We start from the raw sequence: 17230 nt of genomic DNA on the forward strand, positions 1-17230 counted from the left end.
GTTTGTCGTAGAGTCTTGTGGGAGGTGTTATATCGCTCAGCAGAGAGTGCCTGTCGTAGAGCCTTGCGGCAGGCGTCGTGGCGCTCGTCAGAGTTTCGGCTTCACGGTGCCCGGCCGCGTCGGTCGGCGTCCCGCCAGCATCCTCGACGCGCAAGGGGCGAGGGCCCGTTCATCGCTGCTTGCAGCTTTAATTATTATTCTTTTTCCGCTGCAAGATCGCGTTTTTGACGACCTTAGCCATCCCCAAAACTCACGAAAAGTGGAGTATGCGTCAGAACTGGTGGGAAATTCAATGTTCTGGAGTGACTGGGCTCGGGTGTCTCCAGAGGGCTCCATAGCGCCCCCTAACGTACGCAGTTTTTCAGAGAAAGTTTCTTCGATCTTCACGAAATTCAAGTATGTCATTGCTCACGCCCTCATACCTGGATTAAATGACTTTGAGATTTCTTCGGCAAACAGGAAGTCAGCCATGTTGGACTTCCTGCGTGATTTTAGAATTTACGAACGCATATTTGAAGACTTAGGATGCACAAAAATTTATGAAACTTTACACACACATCCAAACTAGTAATTACTTCATTTTAGTGGTGAAATTTTGCTTGGGCGTGGCATGTTGGCTCTCTAGCGCCCCCTTATGTCTTTCAGATTTTGAACATACCTTTAGGTACTCGAAAACTCATGAAATTTGGCAAGATGATAGACACCTGTGAACTTTATTTAAATATATAGCCATTAGGCTCAGTGTGTTTAGCCGGCTCTATAGCGCCCCCTAACGCGTTGAAATTTTAACTTTGTCAAAGTTGATCCGATATTCATGAAATTTGGTATGCATATCCCACTCATCATTTGAAACATATTCCTCATTGGGTTTCATTAGCTCCGCCCACCCGGAAGTCGGCCATATTGGATTTCATGTCACTTTTAGCATTTTATAGGCCGCGTACTTTAACGAACTCCTCCTACAGATTTAATCAGATCGATTTGAAATTTGGTCAGGACCATCTTAAGACCTTGAAGATGAAAAGTTATTAAAATCGTGAGTTTTCACTTAACGAGCGGAACGTGGCGTGGCGTCCATTTTGAGCCATTCGCCATGAAACAGGCAGTTATTGTAACTCAACTGTACATAGTCCGATCTGCCCCAAATCTCTCAGGTATGATGGTGGTCCAGTACTGATGACATGTATATGAAAAATTATACTCATAGCCCCGCCCCAAGACGTTAGCCCCGCCCCCTTTCATATCTCATGAAACGTTTATAGTAGAGTCTTGCGGGAGGGGTCATATCACTCAGCAGAGAGTGCCTGTTTCATTGGGGATGGTTAGGCCCGCCCCCTACACATTAGCCCCGCCCCCTTTCATAACTCATGAACCGTTTGTAGTAGAGTCTTGAGGGGGGTGTCATATCACTCAGCAGAGAGTGCCTGTTTCATTGGTGAAAGTTATGCCCGCCCCCTACACATTAGCCACGCCCCCTTTCATAACTCGTGATCCGTTTGTCGTAGAGTCTTGTGGGAGGTGTTATATCGCTCAGCAGAGAGTGCCTGTCGTAGAGCCTTGCGGCAGGCGTCGTGGCGCTCGTCAGAGTTTCGGCTTCACGGTGCCCGGCCGCGTCGGTCGGCGTCCCGCCAGCATCCTCGACGCGCAAGGGGCGAGGGCCCGTTCATCGCTGCTTGCAGCTTTAATTATTATTCTTTTTCCGCTGCAAGATCGCGTTTTTGACGACCTTAGCCATCCCCAAAACTCACGAAAAGTGGAGTATGCGTCAGAACTGGTGGGAAATTCAATGTTCTGGAGTGACTGGGCTCGGGTGTCTCCAGAGGGCTCCATAGCGCCCCCTAACGTACGCAGTTTTTCAGAGAAAGTTTCTTCGATCTTCACGAAATTCAAGTATGTCATTGCTCACGCCCTCATACATGGATTAAATGATTTTGAGATTTCTTCGGCAAACAGGAAGTCAGCCATGTTGGACTTCCTGCGTGATTTTAGAATTTACGAACGCATATTTGAAGACTTTAGGATGCACAAAAATTTATGAAACTTTACACACACATCCAAACTAGTAATTACTTCATTTTAGTGGTGAAATTTTGCTTGGGCGTGGCATGTTGGCTCTCTAGCGCCCCCTTATGTCTTTCAGATTTTGAACATACCTTTAGGTACTCGAAAACTCATGAAATTTGGCAAGATGATAGACACCTGTGAACTTTATTTAAATATATAGCCATTAGGCTCAGTGTGTTTAGCCGGCTCTATAGCGCCCCCTAACGCGTTGAAATTTTAACTTTGTCAAAGTTGATCCGATAATCATGAAATTTGGTATGCATATCCCACTCATCATTTGAAACATATTCCTCATTGGGTTTCATTAGCTCCGCCCACCCGGAAGTCGGCCATATTGGATTTCATGTCACTTTTAGCATTTTATAGGCCGCGTACTTTAACGAACTCCTCCTACAGATTTAATCAGATCGATTTGAAATTTGGTCAGGACCATCTTAAGACCTTGAAGATGAAAAGTTATTAAAATCGTGAGTTTTCACTTAACGAGCGGAACGTGGCGTGGCGTCCATTTTGAGCCATTCGCCATGAAACAGGCAGTTATTGTAACTCAACTGTACATAGTCCGATCTGCCCCAAATCTCTCAGGTATGATGGTGGTCCAGTACTGATGACATGTATATGAAAAATTATACTCATAGCCCCGCCCCAAGACGTTAGCCCCGCCCCCTTTCATATCTCATGAACCGTTTATAGTAGAGTCTTGCGGGAGGTGTCATATCACTCAGCAGAGAGTGCCTGTTTCATTGGGGATGGTTAGCCCCGCCCCCTACCCATTAGCCCCGCCCCCTTTCATAACTCATGATCCGTTTGTAGTAGAGTCTTGTGGGGGGTGTCATATCACTCAGCAGAGAGTGCCTGTTTCATTGGTGAAAGTTATGCCCGCCCCCTACACATTAGCCACGCCCCCTTTCATAACTCGTGATCCGTTTGTCGTAGAGTCTTGTGGGAGGTGTTATATCGCTCAGCAGAGAGTGCCTGTCGTAGAGCCTTGCGGCAGGCGTCGTGGCGCTCGTCAGAGTTTCGGCTTCACGGTGCCCGGCCGCGTCGGTCGGCGTCCCGCCAGCATCCCCGACGCGCAAGGGGCGAGGGCCCGTTCATCGCTGCTTGCAGCTTTAATTAGGGCCCGAGCACGAAAGTGCCAGGACCCAACGGTGTCCTGGCACGAAGTGCAAGGAACCTATTGTTTTTCTGGGGATTATTATTATTAGGGCCCGAGCACGAAAGTGCCAGGACCCAACGGTGTCCTGGCACGAAGTGCAAGGAACCTATTGTTTTTCTGGGGATTATTATTAGGGCCCGAGCACGAAAGTGCCAGGACCCAACGGTGTCCTGGCACGAAGTGCAAGGAACCTATTGTTTTTCTGGGGATTATTATTATTATTCTTTTTCCGCTGCGAGATCGCGTTTTTGACGACCTTAGCCATCCCCAAAACTCACGAAAAGTGGAGTATGCGTCAGAACTGGTGGGAAATTCAATGTTCTGGAGTGACTGGGCTCGGGTGTCTCCAGAGGGCTCCATAGCGCCCCCTAACGTACGCAGTTTTTCAGAGAAAGTTTCTTCGATCTTCACGAAATTCAAGTATGTCATTGCTCACGCCCTCATACCTGGATTAAATGATTTTGAGATTTCTTCGGCAAACAGGAAGTCAGCCATGTTGGACTTCCTGCGTGATTTTAGAATTTACGAACGCATATTTGAAGACTTTAGGATGCACAAAAATTTATGAAACTTTACACACACATCCAAACTAGTAATTACTTAATTTTAGTGGTGAAATTTTGCTTGGGCGTGGCATGTTGGCTCTCTAGCGCCCCCTTATGTCTTTCAGATTTTGAACATACCTTTAGGTACTCGAAAACTCATGAAATTTGGCAAGATGATAGACACCTGTGAACTTTATTTAAATATATAGCCATTAGGCTCAGTGTGTTTAGCCGGCTCTATAGCGCCCCCTAACGCGTTGAAATTTTAACTTTGTCAAAGTTGATCCGATAATCATGAAATTTGGTATGCATATCCCACTCATCATTTGAAACATATTCCTCATTGGGTTTCATTAGCTCCGCCCACCCGGAAGTCGGCCATATTGGATTTCATGTCACTTTTAGCATTTTATAGGCCGCGTACTTTAACGAACTCCTCCTACAGATTTAATCAGATCGATTTGAAATTTGGTCAGGACCATCTTAAGACCTTGAAGATGAAAAGTTATTAAAATCGTGAGTTTTCACTTAACGAGCGGAACGTGGCGTGGCGTCCATTTTGAGCCATTCGCCATGAAACAGGCAGTTATTGTAACTCAACTGTACATAGTCCGATCTGCCCCAAATCTCTCAGGTATGATGGTGGTCCAGTACTGATGACATGTATATGAAAAATTATACTCATAGCCCCGCCCCAAGACGTTAGCCCCGCCCCCTTTCATATCGCATGAACCGTTTATAGTAGAGTCTTGCGGGAGGTGTCATATCACTCAGCAGAGAGTGCCTGTTTCATTGGGGATGGTTAGCCCCGCCCCCTACACATTAGCCCCGCCCCCTTTCATAACTCATGATCCGTTTGTAGTAGAGTCTTGTGGGGGGTGTCATATCACTCAGCAGAGAGTGCCTGTTTCATTGGTGAAAGTTATGCCCGCCCCCTACACATTAGCCACGCCCCCTTTCATAACTCGTGATCCGTTTGTCGTAGAGTCTTGTGGGAGGTGTTATATCGCTCAGCAGAGAGTGCCTGTCGTAGAGCCTTGCGGCAGGCGTCGTGGCGCTCGTCAGAGTTTCGGCTTCACGGTGCCCGGCCGCGTCGGTCGGCGTCCCGCCAGCATCCTCGACGCGCAAGGGGCGAGGGCCCGTTCATCGCTGCTTGCAGCTTTAATTAGGGCCCGAGCACGAAAGTGCCAGGACCCAACGGTGTCCTGGCACGAAGTGCAAGGAACCTATTGTTTTTCTGGGGATTATTATTATTATTAGGGCCCGAGCACGAAAGTGCCAGGACCCAACGGTGTCCTGGCACGAAGTGCAAGGAACCTATTGTTTTTCTGGGGATTATTATTAGGGCCCGAGCACGAAAGTGCCAGGACCCAACGGTGTCCTGGCACGAAGTGCAAGGAACCTATTGTTTTTCTGGGGATTATTATTATTAGGGCCCGAGCACGAAAGTGCCAGGACCCAACGGTGTCCTGGCACGAAGTGCAAGGAACCTATTGTTTTTCTGGGGATTATTATTATTATTATTAGGGCCCGAGCACGAAAGTGCCAGGACCCAACGGTGTCCTGGCACGAAGTGCAAGGAACCTATTGTTTTTCTGGGGATTATTATTATTATTCTTTTTCCGCTGGTAGATCGCGTTTTTGACGACCTTAGCCATCCCCAAAACTCACGAAAAGTGGAGTATGCGTCAGAACTGGTGGGAAATTCAATGTTCTGGAGTGACTGGGCTCGGGTGTCTCCAGAGGGCTCCATAGCGCCCCCTAACGTACGCAGTTTTTCAGAGAAAGTTTCTTCGATCTTCACGAAATTCAAGTATGTCATTGCTCACGCCCTCATACCTGGATTAAATGATTTTGAGATTTCTTCGGCAAACAGGAAGTCAGCCATGTTGGACTTCCTGCGTGATTTTAGAATTTACGAACGCATATTTGAAGACTTTAGGATGCACAAAAATTTATGAAACTTTACACACACATCCAAACTAGTAATTACTTCATTTTAGTGGTGAAATTTTGCTTGGGCGTGGCATGTTGGCTCTCTAGCGCCCCCTTATGTCTTTCAGATTTTGAACATACCTTTAGGTACTCGGAATCTCATAAAATTTGGCAAAATGATAGACACCTGTGAACTTTATGTAACTGTATAGCCATTAGGCTCAGTGTGTTTAGCCGGCTCTATAGCGCCCCCTAACGCGTTGAAATTTTAACTTTGTCAAAGTTGATCCGATATTCATGAAATTTGGTATGCATATCCCACTCATCATTTGAAACATATTCCTCATTGGGTTTCATAAGCCCCGCCCACCCAGAAGTCGGCCATATTGGATTTTATGTACGATTTTCCCAATTTTTGAGTTTTATTGGCCGCGTACTTTAACGAACTCCTCCTACAGATTTGATCAGATGGAGTTGAAATTTGGTCAGGACCATCTTAAGACCTTGAAGATGAAAAGTTATTAAAATGATGAGTGTCCACTTAACGATCGGACCGTAGCGTGGCGGCCATTTTGAGCCATTCGCCAGTTATTGTAACTCAACTGTACATAGTCCGATCTGCCCCAAATCTCTCAGGTATGATGGTGCTCCAGTACTGATGACATGTATATGAAAAATTATACTCATAGCCCCGCCCTAAGACGTTAGCCCCGCCCCCTTTCATAACTCATGAACCGTTTATAGTAGAGTCTTGTGGGATGTGTCATATCACTCAGCAGAGAGTGGGTTAACCCTAACTCAACTGTACATAGTCCGATCTGCCCCAAATTTCTCAGGTATGATAAGGGTCCAGTCCTGATTATATGTAAATGCAAAAATATAGTCATAGCCACGGCCCCTACACATTAGCCCCGCCCCCTTTCATAACTCATGATCCGTTTGTCGTAGAGTCTTGTGGGAGGTGTCATATCACTCAGCAGAGAGTGCCTGTTTCATTGGTGAAGGTTATCCCCGCCCCCGACACATTAGCCCCGCCCCCTTTCATAACTCATGATCCGTTTGTCGTAGAGTCTTGTGGGAGGTGTCATATCACTCAGCAGAGAGTGCCTGTTTCATTGGTGAAGGTTATGCCCGCCCCCTACACATTAGCCACGCCCCCTTTCATTACTCATGATCCGTTTGTCGTAGAGTCTTGTGGGAGGTGTTATATCGCTCAGCAGAGAGTGCCTGTTTCATTGGTGAAGGTTATGCCCGCCCCCTACACATTAGCCACGCCCCCCTTCATAACTTGTGAACCGCTTGTCGTAGAGCCTTGCGGCAGGCGTCGTGGCGCTCGTCAGAGTTTCGGCTTCACGGTGCCCGGCCGCGTCGGTCGGCGTCCCGCCAGCATCCTCGACGCGCAAGGGGCGTGGGCCCGTTCATCGCTGCTTGCAGCTTTAATTAGGGCCCGAGCACGAAAGTGCCAGGACCCAACGGTGTCCTGGCACGAAGTGCAAGGAACCTATTGTTTTTCTGGGGATTATTATTATTATTCTTTTTCCGCTGCAAGATCGCGTTTTTGACGACCTTAGCCATCCCCAAAACTCACGAAAAGTGGAGTATGCGTCAGAACTGGTGGGAAATTCAATGTTCTGGAGTGACTGGGCTCGGGTGTCTCCAGAGGGCTCCATAGCGCCCCCTAACGTACGCAGTTTTTCAGAGAAAGTTTCTTCGATCTTCACGAAATTCAAGTATGTCATTGCTCACGCCCTCATACCTGGATTAAATGATTTTGAGATTTCTTCGGCAAACAGGAAGTCAGCCATGTTGGACTTCCTGCGTGATTTTAGAATTTACGAACGCATATTTGAAGACTTTAGGATGCACAAAAATTTATGAAACTTTACACACACATCCAAACTAGTAATTACTTAATTTTAGTGGTGAAATTTTGCTTGGGCGTGGCATGTTGGCTCTCTAGCGCCCCCTTATGTCTTTCAGATTTTGAACATACCTTTAGGTACTCGAAAACTCATGAAATTTGGCAAGATGATAGACACCTGTGAACTTTATTTAAATATATAGCCATTAGGCTCAGTGTGTTTAGCCGGCTCTATAGCGCCCCCTAACGCGTTGAAATTTTAACTTTGTCAAAGTTGATCCGATAATCATGAAATTTGGTATGCATATCCCACTCATCATTTGAAACATATTCCTCATTGGGTTTCATTAGCTCCGCCCACCCGGAAGTCGGCCATATTGGATTTCATGTCACTTTTAGCATTTTATAGGCCGCGTACTTTAACGAACTCCTCCTACAGATTTAATCAGATCGATTTGAAATTTGGTCAGGACCATCTTAAGACCTTGAAGATGAAAAGTTATTAAAATCGTGAGTTTTCACTTAACGAGCGGAACGTGGCGTGGTGTCCATTTTGAGCCATTCGCCATGAAACAGGCAGTTATTGTAACTCAACTGTACATAGTCCGATCTGCCCCAAATCTCTCAGGTATGATGGTGGTCCAGTACTGATGACATGTATATGAAAAATTATACTCATAGCCCCGCCCCAAGACGTTAGCCCCGCCCCCTTTCATATCTCATGAACCGTTTATAGTAGAGTCTTGCGGGAGGTGTCATATCACTCAGCAGAGAGTGCCTGTTTCATTGGGGATGGTTAGCCCCGCCCCCTACACATTAGCCCCGCCCCCTTTCATAACTCATGATCCGTTTGTAGTAGAGTCTTGTGGGGGGTGTCATATCACTCAGCAGAGAGTGCCTGTTTCATTGGTGAAAGTTATGCCCGCCCCCTACACATTAGCCACGCCCCCTTTCATAACTCGTGATCCGTTTGTCGTAGAGTCTTGTGGGAGGTGTTATATCGCTCAGCAGAGAGTGCCTGTCGTAGAGCCTTGCGGCAGGCGTCGTGGCGCTCGTCAGAGTTTCGGCTTCACGGTGCCCGGCCGCGTCGGTCGGCGTCCCGCCAGCATCCTCGACGCGCAAGGGGCGAGGGCCCGTTCATCGCTGCTTGCAGCTTTAATTAGGGCCCGAGCACGAAAGTGCCAGGACCCAACGGTGTCCTGGCACGAAGTGCAAGGAACCTATTGTTTTTCTGGGGATTATTATTATTATTCTTTTTCCGCTGCAAGATCGCGTTTTTGACGACCTTAGCCATCCCCAAAACTCACGAAAAGTGGAGTATGCGTCAGAACTGGTGGGAAATTCAATGTTCTGGAGTGACTGGGCTCGGGTGTCTCCAGAGGGCTCCATAGCGCCCCCTAACGTACGCAGTTTTTCAGAGAAAGTTTCTTCGATCTTCACAAAATTCAAGTATGTCATTGCTCACGCCCTCATACCTGGATTAAATGATTTTGAGATTTCTTCGGCAAACAGGAAGTCAGCCATGTTGAACTTCCTGCGTGATTTTAGAATTTACGAACGCATATTTGAAGACTTTAGGATGCACAAAAATTTATGAAACTTTACACACACATCCAAACTAGTAATTACTTCATTTTAGTGGTGAAATTTTGCTTGGGCGTGGCATGTTGGCTCTCTAGCGCCCCCTTATGTCTTTCAGATTTTGAACATACCTTTAGGTACTCGAAAACTCATGAAATTTGGCAAGATGATAGACACCTGTGAACTTTATTTAAATATATAGCCATTAGGCTCAGTGTGTTTAGCCGGCTCTATAGCGCCCCCTAACGCGTTGAAATTTTAACTTTGTCAAAGTTGATCCGATAATCATGAAATTTGGTATGCATATCCCACTCATCATTTGAAACATATTCCTCATTGGGTTTCATTAGCTCCGCCCACCCGGAAGTCGGCCATATTGGATTTCATGTCACTTTTAGCATTTTATAGGCCGCGTACTTTAACGAACTCCTCCTACAGATTTAATCAGATCGATTTGAAATTTGGTCAGGACCATCTTAAGACCTTGAAGATGAAAAGTTATTAAAATCGTGAGTTTTCACTTAACGAGCGGAACGTGGCGTGGCGTCCATTTTGAGCCATTCGCCATGAAACAGGCAGTTATTGTAACTCAACTGTACATAGTCCGATCTGCCCCAAATCTCTCAGGTATGATGGTGGTCCAGTACTGATGACATGTATATGAAAAATTATACTCATAGCCCCGCCCCAAGACGTTAGCCCCGCCCCCTTTCATATCTCATGAACCGTTTATAGTAGAGTCTTGCGGGAGGTGTCATATCACTCAGCAGAGAGTGCCTGTTTCATTGGGGATGGTTAGCCCCGCCCCCTACACATTAGCCCCGCCCCCGTTCATAACTCATGATCCGTTTGTAGTAGAGTCTTGTGGGGGGTGTCATATCACTCAGCAGAGAGTGCCTGTTTCATTGGTGAAAGTTATGCCCGCCCCCTACACATTAGCCACGCCCCCTTTCATAACTCGTGATCCGTTTGTCGTAGAGTCTTGTGGGAGGTGTTATATCGCTCAGCAGAGAGTGCCTGTCGTAGAGCCTTGCGGCAGGCGTCGTGGCGCTCGTCAGAGTTTCGGCTTCACGGTGCCCGGCCGCGTCGGTCGGCGTCCCGCCAGCATCCTCGACGCGCAAGGGGCGAGGGCCCGTTCATCGCTGCTTGCAGCTTTAATTCGGGCCCGAGCACGAAAGTGCCAGGACCCAACGGTGTCCTGGCACGAAGTGCAAGGAACCTATTGTTTTTCTGGGGATTATTATTAGGGCCCGAGCACGAAAGTGCCAGGACCCAACGGTGTCCTGGCACGAAGTGCAAGGAACCTATTGTTTTTCTGGGGATTATTATTATTATTCTTTTTCCGCTGCGAGATCGCGTTTTTGACGACCTTAGCCATCCCCAAAACTCACGAAAAGTGGAGTATGCGTCAGAACTGGTGGGAAATTCAATGTTCTGGAGTGACTGGGCTCGGGTGTCTCCAGAGGGCTCCATAGCGCCCCCTAACGTACGCAGTTTTTCAGAGAAAGTTTCTTCGATCTTCACGAAATTCAAGTATGTCATTGCTCACGCCCTCATACCTGGATTAAATGATTTTGAGATTTCTTCGGCAAACAGGAAGTCAGCCATGTTGGACTTCCTGCGTGATTTTAGAATTTACGAACGCATATTTGAAGACTTTAGGATGCACAAAAATTTATGAAACTTTACACACACATCCAAACTAGTAATTACTTAATTTTAGTGGTGAAATTTTGCTTGGGCGTGGCATGTTGGCTCTCTAGCGCCCCCTTATGTCTTTCAGATTTTGAACATACCTTTAGGTACTCGAAAACTCATGAAATTTGGCAAGATGATAGACACCTGTGAACTTTATTTAAATATATAGCCATTAGGCTCAGTGTGTTTAGCCGGCTCTATAGCGCCCCCTAACGCGTTGAAATTTTAACTTTGTCAAAGTTGATCCGATAATCATGAAATTTGGTATGCATATCCCACTCATCATTTGAAACATATTCCTCATTGGGTTTCATTAGCTCCGCCCACCCGGAAGTCGGCCATATTGGATTTCATGTCACTTTTAGCATTTTATAGGCCGCGTACTTTAACGAACTCCTCCTATAGATTTAATCAGATCGATTTGAAATTTGGTCAGGACCATCTTAAGACCTTGAAGATGAAAAGTTATTAAAATCGTGAGTTTTCACTTAACGAGCGGAACGTGGCGTGGCGTCCATTTTGAGCCATTCGCCATGAAACAGGCAGTTATTGTAACTCAACTGTACATAGTCCGATCTGCCCCAAATCTCTCAGGTATGATGGTGGTCCAGTACTGATGACATGTATATGAAAAATTATACTCATAGCCCCGCCCCAAGACGTTAGCCCCGCCCCCTTTCATATCTCATGAACCGTTTATAGTAGAGTCTTGCGGGAGGTGTCATATCACTCAGCAGAGAGTGCCTGTTTCATTGGGGATGGTTAGCCCCGCCCCCTACACATTAGCCCCGCCCCCTTTCATAACTCATGATCCGTTTGTAGTAGAGTCTTGTGGGGGGTGTCATATCACTCAGCAGAGAGTGCCTGTTTCATTGGTGAAAGTTATGCCCGCCCCCTACACATTAGCCACGCCCCCTTTCATAACTCGTGATCCGTTTGTCGTAGAGTCTTGTGGGAGGTGTTATATCGCTCAGCAGAGAGTGCCTGTCGTAGAGCCTTGCGGCAGGCGTCGTGGCGCTCGTCAGAGTTTCGGCTTCACGGTGCCCGGCCGCGTCGGTCGGCGTCCCGCCAGCATCCTCGACGCGCAAGGGGCGAGGGCCCGTTCATCGCTGCTTGCAGCTTTAATTATTATTCTTTTTCCGCTGCAAGATCGCGTTTTTGACGACCTTAGCCATCCCCAAAACTCACGAAAAGTGGAGTATGCGTCAGAACTGGTGGGAAATTCAATGTTCTGGAGTGACTGGGCTCGGGTGTCTCCAGAGGGCTCCATAGCGCCCCCTAACGTACGCAGTTTTTCAGAGAAAGTTTCTTCGATCTTCACGAAATTCAAGTATGTCATTGCTCACGCCCTCATACCTGGATTAAATGATTTTGAGATTTCTTCGGCCAACAGGAAGTCAGCCATGTTGGACTTCCTGCGTGATTTTAGAATTTACGAACGCATATTTGAAGACTTTAGGATGCACAAAAAATAATGAAACTTTACACGCACATCCAAACTCGTAATTAGTTTATTTTAGTGGTGAAATTTTGCTTGGGCGTCGCATGTTGGCTCTCTAGCGCCCCCTTATGTCTTTCAGATTTTGAACATACCTTTAGGTACTCGAAAACTCATGAAATTTGGCAAAATGATTGACACCTGTGAACTTTATTTAAATGTATAGCCATTAGGCTCAGTGTATTTAGCCGGCTCTCTAGCGCCCCCTAACGCGTTGAAATTTTAACTTTGTCAAAGTTGATCCGATATTCATGGAATTTGGTATGCATATCCCACTCATCATTTGAAACATATTCCTCATTGGGTTTCATTAGCTCCGCCCACCCAGAAGTCGGCCATATTGGATTTCATGTCACTTTTAGCGTTTTATAGGCCGCGTACTTTAACGAACTCCTCCTACAGATTTAATCAGATCGATTTGAAATTTGGTCAGGACCATCTTAAGACCTTGAGGATGAAAAGTTATTAAAATCGTGAGTTTTCACTTAACGAGCGGAACGTGGCGTGGCGGCCATTTTGAGCCATTCGCCATGAAACAGGCAGTTATTGTAACTCAACTGTACATAGTCCGATCTGCCCCAAATCTCTCAGGTATGATGGTGGTCCAGTACTGATGACATGTATATGAAAAATTATACTCATAGCCCCGCCCCAAGACGTTAGCCCCGCCCCCTTTCATAACTCATGAACCGTTTGTCGTAGAGTCTTGTGGGAGGTGTCATATCACTCAGCAGAGAGTGCCTGTTTCATTGGTGAAGGTTATGCCCACCCCCTACACATTAGCCACGCCCCCTATCATAACTCATGATCCGTTTGTCGTAGAGTCTTGTGGGATGTGTCATATCACTCAGCAGAGAGTGGGTTAACCCTAACTCAACTGTACATAGTTCGATCTGCCCCAAATTTCTCAGGTATGATAAGGGTCCAGTCCTGATTATATGTAAATGCAAAAATATAGTCAGCAGGTGTCGTGGCGCTCGTCAGAGTTTCGGCTTCACAGTGCCTGGCCGCGTCGGTCGGCGTCCCGCCAGCATCCCCGACGCGCAAGTAGGGGCGAGGGCCCGTTCATCGCTGCTTGCAGCTTTAATTATTATTATTATTATTCTTTTTCCGCTGCAAGATCGCGTTTTTGACGACCTTAGCCATCCCCAAAACTCACGAAAAGTGGAGTATGCGTCAGAACTGGTGGGAAATTCAATGTTCTGGAGTGACTGGGCTCGGGTGTCTCCAGAGGGCTCCATAGCGCCCCCTAACGTACGCAGTTTTTCAGAGAAAGTTTCTTCGATCTTCACGAAATTCAAGTATGTCATTGCTCACGCCCTCATACCTGGATTAAATGATTTTGAGATTTCTTCGGCAAACAGGAAGTCAGCCATGTTGGACTTCCTGCGTGATTTTAGAATTTACGAACGCATATTTGAAGACTTTAGGATGCACAAAAATTTATGAAACTTTACACACACATCCAAACTAGTAATTACTTCATTTTAGTGGTGAAATTTTGCTTGGGCGTGGCATGTTGGCTCTCTAGCGCCCCCTTATGTCTTTCAGATTTTGAACATACCTTTAGGTACTCGAAAACTCATGAAATTTGGCAAGATGATAGACACCTGTGAACTTTATTTAAATATATAGCCATTAGGCTCAGTGTGTTTAGCCGGCTCTATAGCGCCCCCTAACGCGTTGAAATTTTAACTTTGTCAAAGTTGATCCGATAATCATGAAATTTGGTATGCATATCCCACTCATCATTTGAAACATATTCCTCATTGGGTTTCATTAGCTCCGCCCACCCGGAAGTCGGCCATATTGGATTTCATGTCACTTTTAGCATTTTATAGGCCGCGTACTTTAACGAACTCCTCCTACAGATTTAATCAGATCGATTTGAAATTTGGTCAGGACCATCTTAAGACCTTGAAGATGAAAAGTTATTAAAATCGTGAGTTTTCACTTAACGAGCGGAACGTGGCGTGGCGTCCATTTTGAGCCATTCGCCATGAAACAGGCAGTTATTGTAACTCAACTGTACATAGTCCGATCTGCCCCAAATCTCTCAGGTATGATGGTGCTCCAGTACTGATGACATGTATATGAAAAATTATACTCATAGCCCCGCCCCAAGACGTTAGCCCCGCCCCCGTTCATATCTCATGAACCGTTTTTAGTAGAGTCTTGCGGGAGGTGTCATATCACTCAGCAGAGAGTGCCTGTTTCATTGGGGATGGTTAGCCCCGCCCCCTACACATTAGCCCCGCCCCCTTTCATAACTCATGATCCGTTTGTAGTAGAGTCTTGTGGGGGGTGTCATATCACTCAGCAGAGAGTGCCTGTTTCATTGGTGAAAGTTATGCCCGCCCCCTACACATTAGCCACGCCCCCTTTCATAACTCGTGATCCGTTTGTCGTAGAGTCTTGTGGGAGGTGTTATATCGCTCACCAGAGAGTGCCTGTCGTAGAGCCTTGCGGCAGGCGTCGTGGCGCTCGTCAGAGTTTCGGCTTCACGGTGCCCGGCCCGCGTCGGTCGGCGTCCCGCCAGCATCCTCGACGCGCAAGGGGCGAGGGCCCGTTCATCGCTGCTTGCAGCTTTAATTATTATTAGGGCCCGAGCACGAAAGTGCCAGGACCCAACGGTGTCCTGGCACGAAGTGCAAGGAACCTATTGTTTTTCTGGGGATTATTATTATTAGGGCCCGAGCACGAAAGTGCCAGGACCCAACGGTGTCCTGGCACGAAGTGCAAGGAACCTATTGTTTTTCTGGGGATTATTAGGGCCCGAGCACGAAAGTGCCAGGACCCAACGGTGTCCTGGCACGAAGTGCAAGGAACCTATTGTTTTTCTGGGGATTATTATTATTATTCTTTTTCCGCTGGTAGATCGCGTTTTTGACGACCTTAGCCATCCCCAAAACTCACGAAAAGTGGAGTATGCGTCAGAACTGGTGGGAAATTCAATGTTCTGGAGTGACTGGGCTCGGGTGTCTCCAGAGGGCTCCATAGCGCCCCCTAACGTACGCAGTTTTTCAGAGAAAGTTTCTTCGATCTTCACGAAATTCAAGTATGTCATTGCTCACGCCCTCATACCTGGATTAAATGATTTTGAGATTTCTTCGGCAAACAGGAAGTCAGCCATGTTGGACTTCCTGCGTGATTTTAGAATTTACGAACGCATATTTGAAGACTTTAGGATGCACAAAAATTTATGAAACTTTACACACACATCCAAACTAGTAATTACTTAATTTTAGTGGTGAAATTTTGCTTGGGCGTGGCATGTTGGCTCTCTAGCGCCCCCTTATGTCTTTCAGATTTTGAACATACCTTTAGGTACTCGAAAACTCATGAAATTTGGCAAGATGATAGACACCTGTGAACTTTATTTAAATATATAGCCATTAGGCTCAGTGTGTTTAGCCGGCTCTATAGCGCCCCCTAACGCGTTGAAATTTTAACTTTGTCAAAGTTGATCCGATAATCATGAAATTTGGTATGCATATCCCACTCATCATTTGAAACATATTCCTCATTGGGTTTCATTAGCTCCGCCCACCCGGAAGTCGGCCATATTGGATTTCATGTCACTTTTAGCATTTTATAGGCCGCGTACTTTAACGAACTCCTCCTACAGATTTAATCAGATCGATTTGAAATTTGGTCAGGACCATCTTAAGACCTTGAAGATGAAAAGTTATTAAAATCGTGAGTTTTCACTTAACGAGCGGAACGTGGCGTGGCGTCCATTTTGAGCCATTCGCCATGAAACAGGCAGTTATTGTAACTCAACTGTACATAGTCCGATCTGCCCCAAATCTCTCAGGTATGATGGTGGTCCAGTACTGATGACATGTATATGAAAAATTATACTCATAGCCCCGCCCCAAGACGTTAGCCCCGCCCCCTTTCATATCTCATGAACCGTTTATAGTAGAGTCTTGCGGGAGGTGTCATATCACTCAGCAGAGAGTGCCTGTTTCATTGGGGATGGTTAGCCCCGCCCCCTACACATTAGCCCCGCCCCCTTTCATAACTCATGATCCGTTTGTAGTAGAGTCTTGTGGGGGGTGTCATATCACTCAGCAGAGAGTGCCTGTTTCATTGGTGAAAGTTATGCCCGCCCCCTACACATTAGCCACGCCCCCTTTCATAACTCGTGATCCGTTTGTCGTAGAGTCTTGTGGGAGGTGTTATATCGCTCAGCAGAGAGTGCCTGTCGTAGAGCCTTGCGGCAGGCGTCGTGGCGCTCGTCAGAGTTTCGGCTTCACGGTGCCCGGCCGCGTCGGTCGGCGTCCCGCCAGCATCCTCGACGCGCAAGGGGCGAGGGCCCGTTCATCGCTGCTTGCAGCTTTAATTAGGGCCCGAGCACGAAAGTGCCAGGACCCAACGGTGTCCTGGCACGAAGTGCAAGGAACCTATTGTTTTTCTGGGGATTATTATTATTATTCTTTTTCCGCTGCGAGATCGCGTTTTTGACGACCTTAGTCATCCCCAAAACTCACGAAAAGTGGAGTATGCGTCAGAACTGGTGGGAAATTCAATGTTCTGGAGTGACTGGGCTCGGGTGTCTCCAGAGGGCTCCATAGCGCCCCCTAACGTACGCAGTTTTTCAGAGAAAGTTTCTTCGATCTTCACGAAATTCAAGTATGTCATTGCTCACGCCCTCATACCTGGATTAAATGATTTTGAGATTTCTTCGGCAAACAGGAAGTCAGCCATGTTGGACTTCCTGCGTGATTTTAGAATTTACGAACGCATATTTGAAGACTTTAGGATGCACAAAAATTTATGAAACTTTACACACACATCCAAACTAGTAATTACTTCATTTTAGTGGTGAAATTTTGCTTGGGCGTGGCATGTTGGCTCTCTAGCGCCCCCTTATGTCTTTCAGA

The sequence above is a fragment of the Sebastes umbrosus genome, chromosome 9 (genome assembly GCF_015220745.1).
Source record: "Sebastes umbrosus isolate fSebUmb1 chromosome 9, fSebUmb1.pri, whole genome shotgun sequence".
Taxonomy (NCBI): Eukaryota; Metazoa; Chordata; class Actinopteri; order Perciformes; family Sebastidae; genus Sebastes; species Sebastes umbrosus.